We start from the raw sequence: 8,077 nt of genomic DNA, 5'->3' as shown, positions 1-8,077 counted from the left end.
TAAGGCCCTTGGAGCCCTTGGATTTGATGTTCCTGTTGCAGTCCCATATTTCGAAGGGAGTTGCAGTCGCAGATCTCGAAGGGGGTTGCAGTTTTGGTACCGCCAAGTCAGTCGTCTAGTCCAGGTACTGATCTAAACGTCTATTAATCCTTTGTCACAACTTTTTTATAATAAGCGAAAAATTTAACAAAACTTAATACTCATTAAATACAATGTCATAACTCAAAATTCATTTTGTAAATTAGGTGGACTGACTTGTTAGAAATAACTAATGTATTTAAAAAAGTCGAAAGATGTAAATAGATGGTATAGCAATAATAAAAAATTTGTTCAGACTTGTGACGTTCTTGCCGTATACCTTGATTTTAAAATATGGAATAAGTATTATTCTAACTTAAAATGTTTGAAATTATTATCATATGAAATAACTTTTGACTAAACTATGACCAACTACTCATAAAACTAATAAGAAAACATTAAGACAAATATTTCTCAGAAAATATACAGTGTGTTTCACTTAAACTCGGTACACTTCCGTATTTCGGTTGGCGTTGGCCAATTTCTAAAATTTTTTTTGTTGTATGGTAGTACTCCACTTTTTGATATATTTTTTGACGTGATCATTTCTACAGCCTAAGTACTATCATTAAGAAATGACCCCCAAAAATTAAAAAACATATTAGGCATTATTTTAAGAAAGAAATGGATAGCATTTTCGATTTGATCACATCTCAAAACGCTAACTACAAAGTTTCATTTATAGCTTTTCACAAAATAGGTGCAAACTTTTGACAAATTTCACTCATTGCAGAGTATTAACACTGGAAATATTTTCAAGGTATTTTTTCATAATTTTATTAACCGAAGGTATATCCATGCAGTTTCATTGATTTCACTCNGTTTTTACTAAAGCAATTTTTAATTAGTTTTAAGCTTAAATATCCTTCCTTTTTATATAATACAACTATAGGAAAAGTGGCTTTAATTTTTTGTTCTATTTCAAACTGTTATTATTTGTTTCCGGTTTATATATTTTATTTCTTATAATAAAGTGATTATAGCGATTTTATTTCAAATTTGTTAATAAAAATACTGCATTTTGTTTTTTAGGACATTTTATTATCTGTTTTATAATCCGTTTATATAAACAATATGCAGTAAATTTCAAATTTGCAGCGGGCGACGAAATGTGACGAATTTTAAAGATCGTCATGAAGAAATTTGCGTTCTAGAGGTTGGTAACATTGCCCGTGCGTATCAACTCACCAGCTACTCCTAATACGTTTTATATGTAAGTTAACAAACATTTTACCATATTGTAATGAATGTTCGTAATATGAACATGTAATAAATAAATGCAGAAAATGTACTACAACAATCGTAAGTTGGTACTGATCTAGTGTGATGAATTTAGAAGTTGGTAGTTGGTAGCATTCTCATGAAATTGAAAATCAAATCGAGGAATCGGTGAATATAGTTTTTTAAAGTTTAGTTTGGATGGAGACGGGAAATTGTTTTTTGTATAACATTCCAGTAAGCATTTCTTTGTGCGTTATCATCATCCTTTATGGAGGCTGACTTTGTGGCGTTATAAACGCTATGGCGTTCTCGTGGAGTTCCTGTTCGAGTCTAGGTATTACTTTTTTTAAATAGTTATTTAAGATCTACATGTGTTACATTTATATGTTGTTATTGGAGTAGCCCTTTATGACTCTTTTCTCCTTAGGTGACGTTGGGACTTACATAAGTGTATAAAGGACTTTTGTTGAAGCTTTCATTTAGCGAGGTTATGGAAGAAATGGCGGTAAAACTCCATTTGCTGGAGTTTGGAGGCTAAGGGTGGCACTGGAGTATTAAGGCCCTTGGAGCCCTTGGATTTGATGTTCCTGTTGCAGTCCCATATTTCGAAGGGAGTTGCAGTCGCAGATCTCGAAGGGGGTTGCAGTTTTGGTACCGCCAAGTCAGTCGTCTAGTCCAGGTACTGATCTAAACGTCTATTAATCCTTTGTCACAACTTTTTTATAATAAGCGAAAAATTTAACAAAACTTAATACTCATTAAATACAATGTCATAACTCAAAATTCATTTTGTAAATTAGGTGGACTGACTTGTTAGAAATAACTAATGTATTTAAAAAAGTCGAAAGATGTAAATAGATGGTATAGCAATAATAAAAAATTTGTTCAGACTTGTGACGTTCTTGCCGTATACCTTGATTTTAAAATATGGAATAAGTATTATTCTAACTTAAAATGTTTGAAATTATTATCATATGAAATAACTTTTGACTAAACTATGACCAACTACTCATAAAACTAATAAGAAAACATTAAGACAAATATTTCTCAGAAAATATACAGTGTGTTTCACTTAAACTCGGTACACTTCCGTATTTCGGTTGGCGTTGGCCAATTTCTAAAATTTTTTTTGTTGTATGGTAGTACTCCACTTTTTGATATATTTTTTGACGTGATCATTTCTACAGCCTAAGTACTATCATTAAGAAATGACCCCCAAAAATTAAAAAACATATTAGGCATTATTTTAAGAAAGAAATGGATAGCATTTTCGATTTGATCACATCTCAAAACCCTAACTACAAAGTTTCATTTATAGCTTTTCACAAAATAGGTGCAAACTTTTGACAAATTTCACTCATTGCAGAGTATTAACACTGGAAATATTTTCAAGGTATTTTTTCATAATTTTATTAACCGAAGGTATATCCATGCAGTTTCATTGATTTCACTCATACAGGGTGCTCACAATAAAGATATATTTTTTTTATTCTAGCAGAAATGAGACAACGAAATAAAACTTAAATATTACTGTTTTCTATTAGTCCACCATCATTTGGTATGCACTGTTCAATTTGTCTCCTCTTGTTTCTTAATAACTCTCCTCAACGATATAAATCAATGAAACTGCATAGATATACATTCGGTTAATAAAATTATGAAAAAATACCTTGGAAAATATTTTACACTGTTAACAAAGAAAACTCTGCAATGAGTGAAATTTTTTGAAGTTTGCACGTATTTTGTGAACACCTCGTAAAAGCTATAATAATGAAACTTTGTATTCAGGGTTTTGAGGCGTGATCAAATCAAAAATGCTATACATTTCTTTCCTTTTAAGGGTCTTTCCTTACTTGTAGTAGTCTTTAAGAGAAACACACTGTATATGTTTATTTTTCTTAAAAAAACATAAAAATACTATAAACTCCTTAAATCTAAAACCAAACGATGCATTACAAATCTTTGTAAATGTTGGTGGGGTATTTTGGGGTGTGGTTTTTATTAACCAAATCCATAAGACTAGGATTAGTAGATGAAAGCCTGTCCACCCAGGACAAGCCTTTAAGAAAATACAAAATCAGGCCGTCATAATTTTAGCAAAGTAACAATTTTCCCATTATCTCCTGATTGATGATGGTTACCATTATACCATTTTCATTTTACTAATGAAACAAGCAAAAAAATACATTTTTTATTCATACTTAAACTTAAAAATTTACAGAGTAAAAAAAGTTACGGCAATTATTTACTATAGCGTCACCCTCTCAAATCTTCACAAAATTTTGTCTACCCCAATATTTTGAATGGTGCTGAACACGAATCAAGTTATTTTTGTGCGGTCTAACCCAGTTTTTGAGAAAAAAAATTTTCAAAATCCTAACCCGAATATTTCACATAACATAACACAGAACTCTGTATATTTTATGTAGCTTTCAGAACATCTGTTATGAACGATTAACATTGTTTACGTAACACATTTTCGCAAATTTCAAGTAAAAAAATATGTTTTTAATAAATAAAAATTTTGTACCTTGAATTCGCCATTTGTAATTCGTGATGACAACATTGAGTGCCTCCACTCTCATTGATCGCTGTTCATCCCACATAAAATTACTATAGTTTTATTTATTAAATACATATTTTTTACTTCAAATTTGGGAAAATGTATTTCTTAAACAATGTTGATTGTTTATTACAGATGTTGTTAAAGCTACATAAAATATACATAGTTCTGCATAGTGTTATGTGGAATATCCAGGTTAGAATTTTGAAAACATTTTTTCTCGACCGCACAAAAATAACTTCAGATTCGTGTTCAGCATCATCGAAAATAGCGGGGTAGACAAAATTTTATGAAGATTTGGGAGGGTGACGCTACAATAAATAATAACCCAAGTTACAACACACGAAAAGAACTTAATCACTTTACAGGTACTTTCCGCTGCTTTGTATTTTATTTAAGAGTTAACTTTTCTGGTAAAAGCACAAAATCGTAAAACTCTGAACAGCTCATATTTTTTAAATTATAAGTAGTTATAAGTATTCCTTTCACAGAAGATAAATGCAGCCTATTTCTGGTATTTTTCGAGCGAAACAGAAGCTCAAAATCGCTTCTTGACACTCAAACGGTTAAATAACTACATTTTTTAAAACTAGTTTATTATTTTGTATTTTGCATTATTTGATGTTCATAAAGGCAACTATTTTAAAATCCGGACGTTTATGAAAAATCTGGCCAGATCTACCCGGACGTAGTAAAAACCCGAACATGTCTGCATTAATCCGGACGTCTGGTAACCCTACATAAGACCACTTTTTTTTTCTTTCTGCTAACCCTCGTTGTACCGTAAATGCAGGCTTCAAACGTATATTTAAATCGTTTCATGTTTTTTTTCCTATTGATTAGGTTCCTTAAAGTCAACATTATTGTAAGAATTTTTGTAAAACACAAAGGCTGAAGATTCTTGCACAACTTTAATTATTTTTACATTTGTGAGCTTTAATCAACGTTGTTTCAAATCGTAAAAATCCTCCAAACATAGTTTCTTTACAGAAAAAGGTGTCCCTTGCTTTTTTGCGGATCTAATAGCGGCAGTAGAGGCGTCAGGTGTATACATATATCTCTTAATTGACGCTTTACTTGTCTTTCGATGAGCGTATGAGTCCTTCGTTTTAAATGTGGCCCTTAATCAAGAATTTATAAGTAATTGACTTTATTCCGAGACAGCGTACAGGTACAAAGCTAACATAAAGAGTGACCCAAAAAAGACCCTATTTTCTGCCCGTTTTGTCGACCTCAAGAATTTGATTCGAAAGTGGTCTAAATGATAGCTTATAGTGATAGTTGATGCAGGCGAAATTTCGAATTGAGCATACAGTCAATTTTTAGGATATGGCAAGTTAAACTCGTTATTTGATTCATCCACGCCAAGGCGAGTCCGAAGTTCTCCGTGACCTCTTGCGTTATCTTAAAATTCTCAACAAATATAAGTAGTAACATTTGTAACGTAAAATTTTCCGTTCTTTTCGAATCTTTCATTATATTTTACCAAAAATATAGTACAAGAAAGTTATAAAAGATTTTTGTAAAAAATAATTTGCATTTTTGCTAAATATCTTTGATTTAACGATATTTTTATATTGGAAGCATAGCAAATCTTGTTGGATATCTACTTAAAAAATATAGCAAACACTTAAAGAAGTCACTTGGTTTGGCGAGCAATCAGGTTTTTTTTGGCGAATTCGGGTGCTGCTGAGCTGGCGGAAGAGACTTCTTTTAAGAAAATAGTTGCGTAGTATTTTACATGATCTGAGTGATGAAAGCGTAGTCTCTCACAACATGATGTTTTCTTAAAGAATATCTAATCTTATCCTACTTTGATTACCTACTCAATAATTTTTTTCTTTCATCATTATTAATCTTGCATCCAAATTATCATAGTTCACAGTCCTTCGGATACAAGATTTAGAGTATCTATCGAGATTTCGTAAGTCTCCAGTATAAAAATACCAATTAATTGAATATTTTCAGCAAAAATCCTGATTTTTTTTTTTTTAAATCCGCAGTACCTCATTAAAACAAAGTGTTTGGTAAAATCTAATGGTGGATTCATAAAGAACGAAAGATTTTATATAGGACATGGTACAATTTGCATATTTGAATTTTTAAACACAGTGAATGTTGGATTCATCTTGGCGTGAACAAGCCAACTAACAGGTTCGACTTGTCATATCCCAAAACAAAAACTATGCTCAACTTAAAATTTTACCTACTCTAAAGTATCACCACAAACTATTATTTAGACCACTTTTGAATCGAATTCGTGAGGTTGGCGAAATGGGCGAAATTTTGGGTCACTTTTATTTTTCTGCTGGCCTACGCAGTTGTTAGAGTAAAATAAAACTTCACTGTCAGCTGTGTTAACTTTTTCTGTAAACATTTTAAAACGCAGGTTCACACCTCCATGGGTGTTGGACTCGTCCCAAACGTAGCATTCACAGTTATTTGTCTGTAACTCACAAATAGTAAAATTCAATACGTTTAGTTTCGATTTGTAAAAGAACACAGAAAGATGTCCTTTGGGTATTTGCATAACTGCTTGGAAGTCATATACTGCAACAATGCCTTTTAAATTTTTATTTTCTTTGTCACGCTTTTTCTCTTCCTTTGACAAAATCTTCCCGGCCAAATTAAAAAATTATCCTTTTCTTCTTTAGCAGCGTTCTCGTAATTCGCACAAGTTTCACACAGATCTTTCTTGGGTAGGAAAAACGAAATATTGAATTTGGATGTAAACACCCGTTGGAATATAGCATAGCTTCCAAATGGCTTATTATTTTCTTTACAGTTGGCTACATAGTCTCTAGGAATGTCTGCCAACGAACGACTACCATTTATAAATATTCAGGAAGTATTTCGTGTATGGTCAGTCAAGCGTCTTTCTATTTGCCATGTTTTCCCCGTTGGTCTCGTTCAAGTAACACATCTGCTCTGCTCCCTTATTCCGTTTTTCTTGTACCGTGCGTATTGTCCGATTATTTACGTCCAAAGTATGTTTAAAAAACACCTTGCAGACTCAAATTTTTTGTCACTGTTTAATAAAATAGTAGGCATTGTTTTTCTGTCGTTGTTTCCTTGTACCACCAACAAGAACGTAACGATATTGCGGTACTATAGACGTCATAGAATTATTAATAAAATATCTGCTTTTCTACAGGGTGAGTTATTAATAATGGTACACAGCTTAATGACATATTGTTAACGTCAAAATATAGCGATTGAGCCAAACATGTCTTAGTCAATTGTTGCTCCTTTTCGTTCTAGAGGGTGTTAAAGGTGAAAAAATATATTTCGATTTTTTACTATACAGGGTGGGCCTCGGTGGCTAGGGACCAAACGGCAAATGTTATAGAAACCTGTTTAGGTGAGTATGTATAGGTTGATTACAGCTACATTTTAAAAATATTTTTAAATGTGCAGGGTGTCCAGGAAAAGCGTTTAAATGAAACACACTGTATTTTATTGCATTTTTTGAAAGCACCGTAAAAAATAGGTGAACTTTATTTAAGGTTCTGCATATCTAGGAGTTTTTGTTTGTGAGATATTTCAATTTTAGTGAAAATGCAGGCTTAGCGTAGAAATTTAATATTAGCAATAAAAAAATAATTTTAAGGAATCCGCTTTGGAGAGCCTATCCAAACCAATTCAATAAAGACCCCGATGAAGACACGTGGATACTTCTTACAAAAAAATTCGATAAAAAACGAAACGTCACAAATATCTCCAATATTGTTAGAGATAGGTATAGGGAACGTATACACAGTTTGAAAGAGTTTTAAATTTCCTAACTTCCAAAGTAAAAATATATTGGGTGTCCCATTTAAAATAACAAAGTTATTGATGTTTAACTTTGAGAGAAGTATTCAGCAGTTTTTTGAATACTACTACTACAATACTAAGTGACGACAAATATTGTATTTTATAATCTCAAGGATCTAAAATACACTCTCTAAAGCTGCTTCCTTAAAATTATTTTTTTATTGCTAATATTAAATTTCTACGCTAAGCCTGCATTTTCACTAAAATTGAAATATTTCACAAACAATAAGTGGTAGGTATGCAGAACCTTTAATAAAGTTCACTTATTTTTTTACGGTGCTTTCAAAAATGCAGTAAAATACAGGGTGTTCCATTTAAGAATACATAACTTTGATATGGTACGCTTTTCCTGGACACCCTGTATATTTCAAAATATTTTTAAAATGTAGCCGTAATCAA

At 31.8% G+C, this 8,077-nt stretch overlaps 1 long non-coding RNA gene across 1 annotated transcript in view; it reads left to right on the top strand.

The window, feature by feature from the left end:
* The first annotated feature begins 1,293 nt into the window (after nt 1-1,293).
* LOC108910278 overlaps nt 1,294-8,077 on the top strand; it is a 22,403-nt gene continuing 15,619 nt past the window's right edge. The window contains exons 1-2 of the long non-coding RNA XR_001964450.1: nt 1,294-1,633; nt 1,727-1,978. This is a non-coding gene — a long non-coding RNA (uncharacterized LOC108910278). The remainder of the gene's footprint in view (nt 1,634-1,726; nt 1,979-8,077) is intronic.

This window comes from Anoplophora glabripennis, unplaced genomic scaffold, assembly GCF_000390285.2.
Source record: "Anoplophora glabripennis isolate ALB-LARVAE unplaced genomic scaffold, Agla_2.0 scaffold497, whole genome shotgun sequence".
In the NCBI taxonomy this organism is placed as follows: Eukaryota; Metazoa; Arthropoda; class Insecta; order Coleoptera; family Cerambycidae; genus Anoplophora; species Anoplophora glabripennis.
Note: the sequence above shows the minus strand (reverse complement) of the source record. Positions and strands in the feature narration are given on the sequence as shown.